The sequence below is a fragment of the Callospermophilus lateralis genome, unplaced genomic scaffold (assembly GCF_048772815.1).
Source record: "Callospermophilus lateralis isolate mCalLat2 unplaced genomic scaffold, mCalLat2.hap1 Scaffold_250, whole genome shotgun sequence".
Lineage (NCBI taxonomy): Eukaryota > Metazoa > Chordata > Mammalia > Rodentia > Sciuridae > Callospermophilus > Callospermophilus lateralis.
This window is the reverse complement of record NW_027513332.1, coordinates 1071825-1090195: the sequence shown is the minus strand read 5'-3', so window position 1 is coordinate 1090195 and position 18371 is coordinate 1071825. Positions and strand designations below refer to the sequence as shown.

General features: G+C 32.6%; 2 pseudogenes; one reads left to right on the top strand and one right to left on the bottom strand.

The window, feature by feature from the left end:
- The window catches only part of LOC143389170 (zinc finger protein 280D-like), a 75161-nt pseudogene that overhangs the window by 43406 nt on the left and 13384 nt on the right, over positions 1–18371 (bottom strand).
- Positions 14351–14808, top strand: LOC143387241 (ran guanine nucleotide release factor pseudogene; annotated as a pseudogene).

Sequence of the window (18371 nt, the reverse complement as noted above, 5' to 3'; positions counted from 1 at the left end):
CAATAATGAAATGCTCTAGAGCTTTGCTGTTCAACATGGTAATTACTAGCCATATAATGGTTACTGAGCACTTGAAACGTGGCAAATGAAAGTGAGGAGCTAAATATTTTAAATTTTATTTAATTAATTTACACAGGTAATTGTGGCCAGTGGCTACTACACTGGACAACATAGATACGGAGGCATAAAATATAACTGATCATAACCTATGTTTCAGTTGAAAACTCCCTGAGTTCCTACTAATATCCTGGTCCTATCACATTCTACAGATGGGAAATAGAACCCAAGAGAAATCTAAGTCCCTCTCCCATAGCTAGATAATAACAATGCTAGACTCCCTGATTCAGTGTTCTTCCTACTGTATAATATCAACTGAAACCTTTACACACTTATTCTCAATAATATAAAAAATATATTTCATATACATATGCTTATAGTATATAGAAATTTAGAATAACACATGCAAAATATCTTCTTCAAAGCTGTATCTCTGCCAGATACATCAATATTTCCCTTTAAATACAACCAACTCTTCATAAAATTTAAGGTAATACTTCTCTGAGGTAATTTACAGAGAAGTATCTAGCAAAGTTACTAGCACACAGCAAACATTTCATTAAAAAAAAGCCAGACATAGAAATACAATATCACATATTCAGCTGGGTGTAATGCTCATTCCTGTATTCCCAGAATTTGGAAGGCTAAGGCAAGAGGATTTCAAGTTTGAGACCAGCCTCAGCTACTTAGCAAGACCCTGTCTCAAAAAATGAAAAGGGCTGGGGATATAGCTCAGTGGTGAAGTATACTTGGGTTCAATTCCCAGTACCCTCCCCCCGCAAAAATCATATGTTCTCACTCATACATTCAAGATAAAAAAGTTGATCTCATGGGAAGTATATAAAGTGGTCACTAGAGGCTAGGAAGGGTGCAGGGATAGGGATGAGGGAGATCAGACACTGGAAAACAAAACACTTTGATAGGAAGAATAAGTTCTAGTGTCCAACAGCACAGCAGGGTGACTATGTTTATAATAATTTATATATTATTATAAAGAGCTAGAAGAGAGTTATGTGAATGTTTCCAACACAAATGATAAAAATGTTTGAGGGAAATGCTAATTACCTTAATTTGAACTTATACATTGTAAACATGTATTGAATTATAACTCTATTTCCAATAAATATGTACAATTGTTATATGTCAATTAAAATTTTAAAAAAATAGAAAATAGTTCTTCACAATGTCCAAAGCAATATGTAAGAACAACATGTTAGAATAATTTTAGCTGTATCTTAAGACTAGCAGTGTAGTGCACTATCTTATATCATAGATATAAGCAACTTAACACAAATTCACTTATAAAATATTCAAAGAGAGGAGGAAAAAAGAGAGAAAAACTTGGCCAAGAAACAGATACCAGAACAACAGGACAGAACAAAAGTTCACTAGAATTCATTTCCCAGAACTCTTTACTAGAATCACTTACTAGTTTACCTCATCCAGCTTCATGATTTTAAATACCACCTACCCAAATGCTTATTTGGCAATATTACTTGACATCTTATATGCTTCTCAAGTCAACATGGACAAAACTAAACTCTAGGTTTCCTATATCTCTCTTCTACCATCCTAAATCTGTTCCTTGCTCAGTTTTCTCCATAGCTTAGAATATTAAAACTCCATTCTTATAAATGCTTAAGACAAAAAACTCAGTGTCCCCTCCTGCCACCCCTCTCTCTTTTTAACACATTAATAAAACCTGCCAACTTCACTTTCAAGACTAATGATAACATTCCTATTTGTCATTACCTCCAACCACTGCTACCATACTGGGGCAAGTTACCCAGACTATGGTTTAAAAAAAAAAAAAACTTCTATCTTCCTTTCATGTCTTTTTCTGCCCTGTGATCTATTCTCTCCATGGTTGTTGGTAATTCTTGAATTATGCTAGGTCTCTCACTTAAAACCTTCCAGGAGCTTTCCAAAGTCCTGACTCTGAGTCCACACAAATTGGCCTGCATTCTATTGCTACAACCTTATCTCCTACAATTCATCCTTCTGTTAGTTAACTCTGCTCCAGCTTCAATGGCCTCCTTGCCAATCTTATTAGTAACTCTGGTTTATAATCACTTCATTGCCTACATAATGTTACCTCTCCCACATGGCTTACTCCTTAATTTCCTTTGAAGAGGCCCTTTAATGCCCATGCTGTATATAAAAGAGCAAACCCTTCTCCCCAGTGCTTGGCACTCCTTATTTTCCACATTTATTTCCTACCCACAATTCTTATCACCAGCATATACAAACACACATTCACACAAATTTATTATCTTTCTCCATTACAGTACCAATTTCTAAATCATACTGCTATATAATACCTAAAAGAGGTCCTGACATACAGTAAGGCATCCTAAATAAATATTTGTTGGATGACTAAATAGTGAAGCAGAAAGCAAGAGACTAATGCAGAAAAATACATGAGCGGCAGGTACAATTTAACTAGTTCAAATGACTGCTTACTTCATTCAATGCACATGTATCCAAAATCCTGAGACATAAAACATCAATGTATAATTCCCTGAGGTGGACTCAAGTCTTATACATCTCTGATGTTATGTACATATGCATTTTAATGTGCTAAGGGTGATGAAGATACAGTATCACAGTTTTTAATAACAACAATGTTCAATCAAAGATATAATGATCTATTCAGAGTATAGAAAAATAACTGTACTGAATTTTTTGAGAGTCTTGAGGGATTTAAGGGTAATTCTTACTGTATGTAATTTCTACCTTTAGATCTAATGCCAATGTAAAATCAACTCCATGACAGCAGTAAAAACTAGTGCTCTAAAGTCATGTTCTGTCTTTGCCTTTTATGAGACAATGCAACATTAGGCAAGTTACTTTCACTAAAACCCTGTTTCCTCATTTATAAAACATATATAGGTTGTGAGGATTAAGTACCCTGATACCATATGGTGATTACTATATGTTAACTGCTTATTGTTTTATCTAATAAGCTTTTTTAATATCAGAAATTTTTAAATTATTTCATAAAAGTCATATAAACTGGGTTGTTTGCTCTAAAATTACTCAAGACATAACAATATAATCTTTTAAAGAAACAATTACAAGTGAGATCTTCAACATAATAAAATGAGACACAGAATCAACAATTTTTATTACCTGATATTGTACTGTCATCTGTTAAAAGTTTATAATTCTACTCAGTGAAGGTTTCCCAGTGTTTCATAAATAAGTATACAAATAATAAATACATTGGAGGATGCCTGATGATCCTTCTTTCTTACTAATAGATTGCCCTATCTTTACTGCTGGCTATCTACTTCCCAGACACACCAAAACAAAAATTTTAAAAGTTAGGAACCCATGGCAAGTCAAGATGGCTCCAGGCATGAAGGTTTGATTTTAAACAACATAGCCTAGGCTGGTGAAACAACTTAGTAGCACATGCTCAGCATGTGCAAAGTCCTGCATTCAATGCCCTACACCACAAAAAATAAATAGAATACATTGTACACCCCACACACTGGATCCACACATCTTATCATTATTTTCATGTCTATAACTCAATGTAGAGCTTAGAAAAGCATCTGGGGAAAGTTACATTAAAAAGCATCAAAATAAAATAGTTTATACCTTACTCTCCCTTTTAAAATTAAAGGCTAAAGATGAAATACAAAATACGAAGGACAATGTTTCCCAAACTCTTTATCAAGAAATGTTAATAGGTATGTTCAAAAAAAGTGTTCAGTGGTCAAATAAGTTTGGGAAATGATACATACTATATCTCTTGTTTGGAGATTTACGATGTCCATTAGCATATTAAAAGCTCTGAAAAGTCCTGTTTTAAAAAACAGACAAACAAAACTGTTTAATTTTTTAAATCCAGGCATTTACCAAATTTATTTACCAGTGACAATACTGGGAGAACCCCTATTAACACCTGTTGGAATACTGTTGGGGGACCATCAAATAAAAGATCTTTCCAGAACTTCTCAAGGATGAGTGGTATCCCAGTCACAACACCAGCAATCACAAATTCATTTGGAAATGCTACTTTTATCATCTTTCCCAATTAAAAATTACTACCTGATTTCATGATTATCTAACAACTGCATCACATAGCAAGGTGAGTACCAATGGTGAATAAATTGGTGTGCCAGTTTAATTCATAATACGGAAATGCTTAATGAGTTGGAAAAACCTGATTATATGATCAGGTGCAATAAATCCATTAGGTTCTGATTTTGACAAAAATACTGTTGTATCAACATTTTTAGCATAAACAGGGATAATTTAAGTGCTTCAGGAAAAAAAACAATAAGCATAACATCAGAATTCCAAGCACTAATGCTGAGTTCCAAAAATTACACAGCAGAACTGGCAGAAGTAATCCAGGAAAGAAGTTAGGATCTAAACACAGTTCTCTGGCAGAATTCATACATCAATCTATCAACAGCTTCCTTTGCCTTGTAGCTGTGAAGGATGAATCTAGGTCAAGGACAACACATTTTCTCATAATAACAGAGCTTTAGAAAGTGGAAATAAAGTTTGAAAAGGAATAGGAAAACAAGGTTATGTATCCACAATCTTTTTTTTTCTCAGTTCAAAGTAATATTCCCCCCATCCTGCTTCTTGAAAACTCCTTCAAAATCATTCCCAGATCTACTCTTAGGACCTAACTATCTGCCACTTGCTTATTTCACTCACCTTCTCTCTTGTTTTTTTCCCCCTCAATTCTTGGTTGCCTATTTCTAATCATTTTTCACAATTTTATTTATGGTCTTTATTTATGGTCTACACCATCATTGGAAAGGAGGTAAGGAAAGAACTGGAAGTTTCACAAATAATTCAACATAAATTATAAATTTAATTGGCTTATTTGGAACAACTCTGCTTCATTTGCAGAATAAAACTAATCAGTGTTTCAAGACTTAACCTGTTTTTTCATTAAGATAATATGAACAAACAGGAATTAGAAAATCTCACCTAATGTTTCATATAATGATCCATATAGGGTGTTTTGATTTTAATAACTTTGAGGCAAAAAGGACACAGCAAGTTCTTAGTGTTTTTATGGGATGTTCTAAAGTGAGTTTCCATATCAGAAAATGATGATGATCTATAATTGCAAACCTAAAAATAGAAAGAAGGTTTTGTTTGTTTCAAAAATTTATAACTGATGTGCAATTACAAAGCAAATAATGGATCATTTGTTTAGAAGAACACTGTGTACTACTACTCTTGCTGATGCCTATACACCGAAAATTTCCACTAACAGAAACACCAAAAAAAAAAACCCAGAAATTATCTTTCAAAATTAAAGAATTCTTCTCAAAACATAACTAGGTTGTGTGCTTTTTAGCAGATCGTTCATCTATCACTGCCTTGACTGAAATTTTCAAGTTTTGGCACCTCCTGTCCTATAAAGTGCTTTTTCTGCTACAAAAACAGCACTCTTCTTTAGACTGTAAATAGACCCCAAACTATGGTTGTGGCAATCAATCTTTTATTTTTTTGTCTTCCTATTCCTTCAAATTCTGGAAAAATACCGGTCACAAAACATTAGCTAGGGTTCTTTATAACTAACAGCATTTCAAATTTCCCTTGTATACACCTACATTCTTCCCTATATGGTAAGACATGTCCATCTGTATGTCTAGCTGGGCTCTTCTTTGACTACCACAGATGTAAGCAAGCAACAGTCTGTGGGCCAAATGCAGCTCACTGCCTACCCCTCATATAATGAATGAGTTATGCCTTCCACTAATAAATTATTTATAAGAGGGACTTTAATTTTGGTAACCAATTTACCTAAATGATTAAAGAATAAAACACTGATATATTTTATGACACATGAAAGTTTTATGGAATCAAATTTCAATGTCTATATATAAAATTTTATTGGAACATGCCCTTGTACTACTATGGCAGAGTTGCTTGTTTCCAACAATGACCGTAAACCATTAAAACCTGAAATATTTCATGAAAAAAATGTATTGACCTCTGAGTTAATGGGCTTAAATCTTGTAGTTAAAACACAAACAAACCACTTAAAAGAACACAATAAAAATGTGTATGTACCTGGCAGATACATGGCATTTCACCAGGTTTATGATTATCCTTCATATGTTGTAAAAGAACATGTTCTGTTTCAAATGATAATTCACAGATTTTACAAATGGCTAAAAGTGAGAGGGGGGAAAAGGTATTACATTTTAAGATATAAAAAATTATTTTACAAATTTATATAAATAGTGGTAGTATCAGCAGCAGCAGCAGAAATGATCAATCATATAGTTTGTTAACTCTTTGCCAAGCACATTCCTAAACACTTAACCTAAATTAACTCACTTGATTCCTATAACAGCATATGAGGAAGGCATTTCTATTATCCTTATTTTCCAAGAGTTCATGTCTCAATTCTTATAGCTATAACAAAAGGAGGATCTGGTATTTAAACTCAAGCTACTTAGCTTCAAAATCTGATTTTAACTACAACCGTAGTTACTTAAAGTTTAAATGAAGAACACTGATTTCGCATTTGATATATATGATTTGAGGCTTCTGAATCCCCAATATGTAATGCCCAGATTATGCCAAGGCAACTACTATAATGAATTACTTGCCAGAGGGACTTTAATTTTAGTAACAAATTTTATTTCAAAATTTCTAAAAGTTAAAACTTAATTTTTTCATTTTGCCCCCAAATTCCAGAGTCTATTTCTTATTTTTCTTACAGAGTTACTCTGGTTTTCTCAGTGTTTCTATCTTCAAATTCAATAATATTCAACATTTAAATGAAACTGCAAATTACTAGAAAATTCATGGGGCCTATGTGTACTTTCAATGTGACACTGCAGCTGAAATGGTGTGGGAAACTGACGGTAGCAGTGCTGGCAGTTGGAGTGGTTTTCCCAGCTTTCACTGCTCTGCTTCTCAAGTTCCAAATGATGTTTCATGTGGTTCATAAACCTATAAATGATTGTCAACAGGTGCAAAAATTCAGATTTAAAAACAAAATCTCACCAATAAGTCTCTGAGTCTTAATCTTAAAAATACCAAGTATTACTCAAAATCCAAAATGTCTTCAAAGTCCTCTAGAAAAGAGTATATTTTAAATATTGCCTTTTCAGTGAATTTTTTTTCAAATTTATTTCAAAATAATCAAAATATCACTCATTTTCTAACTCAATCATTACTTCAGATTATTTTTTAAAATTTAAGGTAAAAGAGCAGGCTTATTTTTTACACCTTAAATACTATTTTTAGTTTAAAATAAAACACTGAAAGAAAGAAAACCCTACCACCAAAAGCAGCCAGAGTCATGAGAGAAATCTTTTAAGACTGTGAAGACATATAATAGATTCCAGCTGCTTGAAAGACAAATTACTGGTATTTTTACTTGTGTCTTGGTTTCTAAATGCATGTAATAGCAATTTTAATGCCTACAATTACAAGAACTTTTTTTTAAATGATACTGGCTTACTGTTAGCACATACTGTTTATTTTAACTTGCAGACTGTGCCCTTTATAAAAAAGGTCCATTTTTCAGTTTTACATTCTGCTATTTCAGCTTCCCTAAAAGGCTCCTTATGAAAAGGAACTATGACCTTCAACAGCAGAGAGTGTAGTATAAATGAGAATACTTATTTAGAAGAGCTTACTGAAGCTTTTTGCTGAATTTGAAAATAAAAGTTATTCAATCAAAACAACAATTTTTGGACTGGTCAGCTGTTTACAATTACTCATTTTAAAGCCCTATAAGAAATAATCTTGCAACTATTAACATTGATGATAATGTGATCAATCTGGATAACTATCATCAAGAAGGTTATAACATATATCTCTTTTTTTACACCTCTACCACACTACTCTTTACAGCAAGTTATGATACACCTTAAAATATCTTTCTTCTTTGGTTTTAACACAAGCTCTACAACACCTACCAAAAAAGTCCTAGTCTTGGTTAAGTATTTACATATGAAAAGCCAATATCTTTTAGCTCAAAATCATAAGCACTTAAGTATATTTATATAAAGAATCCATTAATCAGCTAGTTATTTTTCTCAATTATTAAATAAGCCCAATCTGGAGTTCATATTTTTCAAATGAACAGTTGGAAATGGGAGAAACTAAAAGGGCAAATTTCTTGGAATCATGTTCACAGAATAAAATATACCTGTTTTCATTGATAAGTAAGGGGTAAAATACTAATATCACAGTATGATAATAACAGAACAGAGTTGTAGAAATATTGAGCTGTACGTTTCTTACCATCCTTGAAAAATAATTTGCCTTCCCAGCTTTACTGGAAAAATTAAAAGCAATGTTATATAATACACTTAATTTGGTTATGAAGTACTTTACTTTAAGGTTACATTTATCAGATAACCAATATATTTTAAATGCTTAATCACTGGATGTTATCAAATGGAGCATGCTGAAAATTTCTAAATATTCTGATAATATAGACCTATGTCTCCTGAAATAATTCCTGAAAAAAGGAATTTCCCATTTTCATGTTTGATATGAATTTGAAATGGCTAATCTTAAAAGCAAAAAAAACCTTGTTGCTCAAATAATTTGTAATATGATATGTGTCATATTTACTTTGAACAAGGAGCTTAAATCAGTGAATCACACTTCTATGCTTATCATTGCATCTATTTTTTAAATATATATTTTTTAGTTGTAGTTGGACACAGTACATTTTATTTATTTATTTATTTTTTTGTGGTGCTGAGGACAGAACCCAGGGCCTCACAGGTGCTAGGCAAGCGCTCTACCACTGAGCCACAACCCCAGCCCTCATTGCATCTATTAACATGATTTCTGACATATTTTACTATTAAAATGGTAAAAATATGTAAATAGGTGGTAGAGTTCTATTATAGTACTGTTTCAGTGTTATATGTCAAAGCACAACTTCCCCTTTGTTAAAGAATGGGGATCACTACCTCTTGATGGCAGTTAACAGTGTCACAGAGGAGGTAAAACAATGAGAAAATTCATATGATATAAGATATGGGAAAGAACTTTGAAAAAGTTCTACCATAAAGCAACCATTAATGATTATTATAGGAGCATATAATAGAAGACAAGAAAACAAATAAATGCTGGGCCCAGACGTGAAAGTACATGCTTAAAAATGCTACTAGTGATAGTCATAAGGAGTGAATGGAATATACACATATATATGTATGTTTGTACACACAAACACACACATATCTTGTCTAAGTACACTGATATCTGCAACTTACTTTGAAATTAATTTAAAAGTCAGATAGTCCGAAGGAAGAAAAATATGATAAAGCAAGTACAGTAAAATATTAAGAATAAAATAAAAGTTGTAAGTGTAGAAGTGTCCAATAAGACTTAAATTTTTGATGAGTATTTGAAAATTTTTATAATGAAATGATAGAAAGTACCTTATATACTATAAATGTCATGCCATATAATCAATGAAAAATACCATTCATTATATCTTGTTATTTTGTTCTTGTTACTCACTTACATAAGATATCTTTATAGTATGTCATGTAACGCAAAAATTCCAAAGTAAGTTTCTAAAATTTAAAACATTTGTGTACACCTCTTAAAAAATTCATTGTGAATGAAATCTCTAATTGTTAAATGTGTCAAATTATAAAATCAAAGCAGACACATCTCCTAGAAATGGTATATCTTTAAAACACATTGCTTTTGGCTGGGCTTGGTGGCACATGCCTATCATCCCAGGGGCTTGGGAGGCTGAAGCAGGAGGATCTCGAGTTCAGAGCCAGGCTCAGCAAAAGTGAGGTGTTAAGCAACACAGTGAGACACTATCTCTAAATAAAATACAAAATAGGGCTGGGGATGTGGCTCAGTGGTTGAGTGTCCCTGAATTCAATCCCTAGTAACCCCATCCCCCAAAATAGATCACTTTTCCCACTAGGTAAATGTTCTTAATATGAATTGAAAGCTTTGAGCATTAAGATTAGCATAAAGAAGTTCAAAACTGGACACTTTTGAAGTGCTTTCTCCTATTACTGAAGAAAAATAAAATGTAAACTACCTAAAGATTCACTGCTAAAACAAATGAACTTATTTTTTTATTTTAAGTTAAAATAAACTTTGTACATCTTAAGAAATGTGAAAGAAATACAAATAAGTAGATCCTGGTGTCAAATTCTAAAATACAAGAAATGACACAAGCTTTTCAACAACAAACAAACAAACAAAAAGTCTGCCTTTGTCTACAGTAGAAAGTATTAGAATTGTTTATCTAGAATAGCATAGAAAATGTAACCTAAAGATACAACATTTATATTTGTAGGATATCAATTTTCAAATAGAAATAAAAATAAATATTTACATACCTAATATTATTTTTTAGAATTTTCAAGCAACTGAAGCATTTAAAGGTTGTGTGAGTCTTCTGTTCTTCCTGGGCATCTCTTTCATGTTTTCCATAATAAAAGTCATTAACTAACATGATCAATTTTCCTTTCTCTGAATCAATAGTCTTATTTGTATTTGCTGTATTTGAAAATTCTGTTTTAGCCAGTCCCAAAAAGTTATTTATCATTTCTGGACAACAATACTGAAAGAGAAAAAATTAGAAGCCTTATTTTAAAAAAAAAAGCAAAATTATTCTGTGGTTACAAGTAAGGTCAGGCTATGTAAAACTCTGCTTGGTAATACATCTGGAAAAATAGTCACCAAAAATTTGTGGTGCACAAACATATTCTAAAAAACTCAAATGACAAACACTTATTGTCTTAATAAACAAAAAAAAATTTTCAAAAAGAAATGAAAACCCTTAAACAGGACTTGGCTATAGATGTAATAACCATTCCTTTGCAATTTATCTGTTCAGGTGTAACTATTTAATAATAATTTGTTGCTTGGTCCAAAATTATTCATTTCACATCTATTTCGAGAGTACAGAAAGAAATATTTCATATGCCTTGATGTATATTTTTAATTATCAAGTAACACACACAAAAAATGTAAAACCTTAATGGAACTAGACTTTGACCCAACTAACCTGCTATTTCTTAGACTCCAGGTACTAGAAAAGGTATGGAACACAAAGATATATAAGACTAATCTTCCTTCTTAAAAAAAAAAAAAAAAGAAAGAAAAAAATCCACTTTTTTACATTAGGTATAAAAGAGAAGTGTTTTTACATCTTAAAACCTAGAATGCTAAATATCTGAAGAGGAAACTTACCTCATCAGGAGTAAAATCACAATGTCACATAAAATGATTTTAATATGGAATTTTTTCATATATGAGCTTTTCTTTTTCTTTTTCAACAAGATAGAACTAATTCTATCTTTTATTTATTTATTGCACATAACATTCAGTTGTATATTTTTACTTAAAGGGAAAGCTCAGGAAGATGTGCATTATAATATTTGTTAAAATGCTAATTCCTGGGACTCACTTTAGAACAACTAAGCTACAATGTCCAGAGGTAGGGCCTAGAAGTTAATATATTATCTATTTTTTGATAGTTGTAGATGGACAGCATGCCTTTATTTTATGTTTATTTCTATGTGGTGCTAAGGATTGAACCAAGTGCCTCATACATGCTACACAAGAGATCTGCCACTGAGCTAGAGCCCCAGCCCTAGAAGTTATATTTTTTAACAAGCGTTAATTCTTTTACAACTTAAGTGTTTTCTATATGTGTTATGTGTTAAACTGGCATCAACATAAGAAAATTTTAAACTCTTAATACACCTATTTCATTTCTAAGATAACAACATCCACTTCTACCACATGTAAAATGTTAGACAACATTTGGAACACTCTGTATTACAAGGGACAGTGGGCCTTTCTGGTCCAAGACAGACTTACAACATTTCTTTCAAGGTTGCATTTTACTTATTTTACTTATTTTGTTTTACTTATCAATTTATAAATTTGAAAAGAAATAACACACACACATACACAAAAAATCTAAAATAGACACAAAAAAAATACTAAGTAAAATGGGCCACAAATAAGTGGTATAACTAACCTATGTTAAGGAGTTGAGGTTTCACCCATATGCAAAATTAGGACAAATAGATTACTTCTCTAATACAACATGAATCTCTGTAGTCTTCCATTCAGAATAAATTATAATTGAAATAGAAATACAACATAAAAAGGGAGGTAAGAAAGGTTTTGCTATTTATGTTCCTATATTCTTCTTGCAATATCACATAATATCTGAGAGCTCAAACTTAGGAAATTCAGACTATTTCTAAGGAGTTTTACAAGACTAAGTTCCTTCTTTTAAAAAAAATGCTACTTTCTACTTTAAGGATAAATGAAGAAAAACATGGTAGGGAATAAAACAACTAGCATTATTAGAAAAATTACTCAAAATGTGTATCTTCTTACTACTACTAATATGTATCACTGGCACCATTTTGACAAACAAAACTCTTCACTTATTTGAAGGATTCCTTGGAGGAAGATCTCAAACAATGAGAAGTTATAATGCACAAAAATAAATAATAGAGAAAAGTCTTCCTAATAAGAAATGCAGATTATTTTGTGTCCTAAACACAAGATCTGGCTTTTAGTAGAAGTTATTCTGAGTCATATTTAGCACCTGATTATTTTCTAAAATCTACAAAATACTTTATGAGAGAGTATGTTGCAAGGTTTATATTCTCCAGAAATGTCTAATTTGAAATTAAAGTTGATCTAGAGTAATAAATTACAATATATATATATAACATATAATCAATTACTTGCTGTTCTTTTTTTTTCTTTTACAGAAAAGACAGGATCAGATTTTTAAAAATTAACATACAAATCTTGTTCATAGTAACTTTAAAAAATTGTTTTTTAATTGTAGTTGGAAACTATACCTTTATTTTATTTATTTTTATGTGGTGCTAAGGATCGAACCCAGCGCTTCACACGTGATATATGAGTGCTCTACAGTGAGCCACAACCCCAGCCCTCACAATAACTTATTTTTAAGCAATATTTAAGATCCCTATGAAAAACAGCTGAATAATAAACTGCTGACAACCAAATGTGGACAATGGCTATAGTGAATGAGGGAGAAGGGAAGGAGCAAAATAGCCTACAGGAGGAAAAAAAAAGACAGGCAAGAAAGAAACTTAAGAAATGAGCACTAATGACAGTGAACTATGGTCCAAAATCAACTGGTTATCTTTTGTTCAGCTCCCGAACCCTTTTAGTTCTCACCCTTTACTACAACCCTTCACACAGCCTTTATTTTCCTGGGCTGGCTAGTCTACAAATATTAAATGTCTTTAATGCTATTCTCATCTTTACGTTTCCCAATACATAGGTCATCTTCCATAGCTTTGTTAGTGCCCTAAAAATTTAGGTAGAATTTTCAGAGCAAAGAATATGGAATGCAATTTTTAAATAGTAAAATAGAACTTCTCATACAAACATCCTACATAAGTCAACATTTCCCCACTTATAGGAATTCATCCAAAAGCCACAACAACCAAATTCCACAAACCCGATTTTCACTGAAACTTAGATCCAGAGAAAATCCAGAGGCCACAATATACAAAAGCACTACCCAAAGCATCCAAGAAATAAAGCATGTAGTCAGAAGGAGATCAAAGACAAAAGAATCCAAAAGATCTTAGAAAGTGTCAGTAAAGGGAGCTGGGAATATAGCTCAGTGGTACTGCACTTGCCTAGCATATGCAAAGACCTAAGTTTGATCCACAGCACCATAAAAGAAAACAAACAAACAAACATACAAAAAACACCACCACCAGCAACAACAACAGAAAAACAGAAATATGACAATTTAAATATATATCCTGAAAGAGGTGACATGATAGGCATATCCTGAAGTGCAAGGATAGATAGATAGATGATAGATAGATAGATAGATAGATAGATAGATAGATAGATAGATAGATAGATAGATAGATGATAGATAGATAGATAGGCAGGCAGGCAAACGCAGATATAGAACCTGGTCAAGAGCATGGCAGAAGAAGTAACCCAGACCTACTTTGGAAAAGGAAAGCTGAAAAGGCAGTGCTATAGAAAGAAGCAGACACACACACTGCATTTTCAGGAAGTCTTCTGCCAAGCAAAGAATTATATAACCCAACTAGCAGGCTGTGAGACTATACTAGAAATCTAGGCTCTCATCTAAACAAAAATACTTTCAGATAAAAGGAGGCTAATAAAAGGAATATATACAATTCTAACAAAACATCAGGAAAATGTTATCCTTGAGCAGATGTAAGAAGAGACAGCAAAGCTGAGGTGATGTGTCCCCATGTGGGTTGCTTTTAAATCTCTCTAGAGCCTATACTCTAGTCCCAGGCCCATGGAGCCCACAAGAAACTATCCACTGTTTGAGGGTACCTTCTTCTCCATCCTACCCCCTGAGGCCATTGATGTAAGTGACCTCTGAACAGTCTCACACAACCAAGAAGTTTTCTGTCATTCAGTGACCAACCAAAGCCTGTTGGGGCAACGTTTGGAGCTCCAGGCCCAGGTGTGGGGTAAAGCAGCCACACAATTAACAAAGAATATAACACTGCACCAGGTCTTTCTGTGGCTGCCCCAGCACAAGACTGGTCTCTTGCTCAACTTCAATCAGGATCCCTCACCAACAACAGGTCATCTCTTAGACCTGGAAATCTGTCATCTCTACCATGAAGCCTGGATGACTTTAAACAATTGTTGACCAGTCTGACACTTCATGATCCTAACATCTCTGGTCCCAGTAAGATTGCTAAAGCACTGCATGATGTTGCTGAAAACTTAGACACTGGGTTCTGAGAAGGGGAAAAAAAGAGGCTGAATACCTAGGTTTCCTCTTCCTCTTCCCTGTGCACAAACATAAAACATGCCCTTTCTACAGAAATAAACTTGCTTTAGAATCCCACCTCACCCCCAGAGAGAGATAAAGAAGTAGCACATCAAGGGAAAAAGGACAGGGAAAAATGAATAACAGAGAGTTAAGATAAATTAGAAACAAGGATAGTAGTAAACAGATACTGCAAAATAAAAAAAGGGAAAGAGAGGCCAGTAATGAGAAAAGCAAGGTTTAAAAAAAGAGAGATTAAGATTAGAGAGAAAGTGACAGATATAGCATGCAAAGAAAAATTCATTTTGGACATACAACTGTATGGAATAAATATTTTAAAATATAATTCAGGAAAACTGTGCTAAAACAAAGGAAGACACAAATATAAAGTCAAAAGAATACACTGTACACTAGAGAAGACTGACTCAAACTTTCCATAGTAAGTTATGTCACTATAAAATTATTAATCTTAAAAATATTCGTCTAATATAGATAGATAGATAGATAGATAGATAGATAGATAGATAGATAGATAGACTGGGATGTAGCTCAGAGGTAAAGTGCCCCTAAATCCCCAGTATCAAAAAAAAAAGAAAAAGAAAAAGAAACTTATTACTTTCTAGATGAGACCCTCTGCAATTTAGTGAGACCTTGTTGCAAAAAAACAACAACAAAAAAAAAAGAACTGGAATGTAGTTCAGTGGTAAAGAGCCCCTGAGATCAATTCCCAGTACCAAAACAAAAAGTAACAAAAAACAAACAACAACAAACACTGAACACTAGAATCAAAAACAAAACACTTTTTGAACATTTTAAAATGTTAAGGATACATTCATGATACAGTTATGAAAGCTAGATTCTTCTGTTTCACAAATATCAGCTAAGTAATGAAAGATATGGATTGAGATGTGATTATATATCTAGGACAGAATAAGTGAAGATAAGGATATGTAAAAAGTTTTATCAGTGGATACTAAACTACAGTTAGATAGGAATACAAGTTCTGGTATGCTATTATTACATAGTAGGGTGTCTATAGATAATAATAATGCACTGTACACTTTTAAAAAGCCAGAAAAAGGGAGTGGGGATTATGGATCAGTGGTACAGTGCTCACCTGGTGCGAGTGAGGCACTGGGTTCAATCCTCAGCACCACATAAAAATAAATGAATAAAAATAAAGACATTGTGTCCACCTACAGCTAATTTTTTTTTAAAAAAAAGCCAGAAAATTTAAAGTTTTCACCATAAAGAATTGATAAGTGTTTGCAGAGTAAAACATTAAACAATGGACACATATCAAAGCATTGTACCCCATTAATATGTAAAATTTTATGCTTTATGTACCAGTCAAAATTAATGTAAATAAAGACTAAAATTATAATGAATACTCTGGAAAAGTTTATATGACAAGCAAATAATTTACTTATTATTTTTAGTGTACCTCACTATCTATAGTATATCTTACTATATCATACATGTATTTTCAAATTTCTACCTAATAGTAAAGAAAACAACCTACAGACATTTTTGCTAAAGAAAAAAAAGTATTCATCAGCACTTGGGCTTTACTATAAGAGGTATGGTTAGAATACCAATTAACTAATGATACAATGAGAAAAATGTCTAACTTTAAGAAATTCCTAAAGAATAAATGAAATAAGGTATTTATTTAAAGCTTAGTTTTATGTTTGACACATGGAATCAAATAAATTATTATAGGATATTTTAATATTTTTCCATTGGGAAAAAAACATTAACTGTGATATAATGAACTTTGATTTATCAAAAACTTCTATTTAAGTTTTTTTAAATTATTGATCTAAAAATTACTTTATTTTATGGAAATTATATTAAATTTTAACTGAAATATAAAAATATAAAAGCTAAAATGTAAAAAAAGTCCCGAGTTTTCTATTTTTTAATTTTTATGATCAACACATTATATTTATACATTTTTGAAACAATGTGATTTTTACATTTTTATGATGCAATTGTGTGAACACAATCAAAATCCTCTTCTAATATGAGATATAGAATGCATTACTGTTAATTATACTCACCCTATTATGCCATAGAACATAAGAATTTGCTGTGCCTATCAAACTATAACACTGTACCTGGTGACCAACCAATTTCTATTCCCTTCCCCCTCTACTTGTCCCCATCTCTGATGACCTCTAGTCTATTTGATTTCTATGAGATCAACTTTTTAAAACTGCCCACTGAGTGAGATCAAGTAGTATTTTTCTTTCTGTCCCTGAAACTCTCCAGTTTTAAACATGTCCTTCCTAGATTTGTGACTATGCTTTGAGACTTCATTATTATAAACACATATATTATTCAATTGCATTCAATTTAGTTAAATAGTATTTCTTACACATTGTCCCAGTTTATCTATTATAGAGATACTCTCCTTTCATAAAATGTTACAGTGTTCCATTACATAAATCTTTTAATATTTTGGTTATTTCCAGTACAAGTAATCACAAATAATGCTATAACATGTGAAAGTCACACTTGGAAGAAAGTTGCCAATCTCTCCAGGCCCAGAAGTGTGTATGTTTTGCATGTTGAATTGATTCTATTTTGTATACAGACTGTATGCAAAATAGAGGGGAAATAAGAACATTCATGTCTACTTCTATATGTGGAAAGAAAATCAGGAAGGATATAAAACTGGCAACCAGGGCATAAGAGTCTGAGGTAAAGATTCTTCCCATACACACCTTCCTATTTTTAATTTTTAATAATGTGACTTTGTCACCTAGTAAAAATAAATAAATAAATAAATAAATAAATAAATAAATAAATAAATGTGACTAAGAGAACATAGTAGCAAGAGATCTTCCAAAAATGGTAGATTAGAGGCATTATACACTTGCCTGCATCTCCTTGAAACCAAATTAAAATAACTGTAACATAGTTGCTCACTGAGATGAATGACTATGAGAAAATACCAGGTTTCAACTGTGGATAGAGATTTGGAGAAGCCCAAATAAAATGGACTGTGGAAGACAGAATGAAACAAAATGCACCAGTGCCAATCCCAGGGAAGTATGCCCCAGAGGTAGAGAAGAAACAGAGTCCCAACAAACATGACTGGCATAGGATTCAGCCTCCTGCAGAAATATAGGCTAAGCAAACAACAGTACAGTTTGCATGTTGAATTGGCTCTGTAGAAGACCCCTGTACTTCTTTGCATATTCTCAGTTTTATAATTTGGAGCCATCTTAGAAAAGGTCCTATTGTCTGAGGTTACTTACTGCTTTAGCAATCAGCATATGCAGTAACAGAAGATGCTTCTCATTAGACCTGGCAGTTTGCCAGACGCAGCTCTCAGAGTCTGGGGAATAAGCAGTCACATGTAGCCAGGACTGGAAACACCAGAACCATGGACTGTGGATTATGCAGAACTCACCACCATCCCTTCCACCACAGATCTTTGAGACTCTATATCCTCTCTCCATCCTTGGGGGGCCATACAGGGATACTCCACAGAGCTAGTATTAGCTCTACCCTCCAAGTGCTAAGC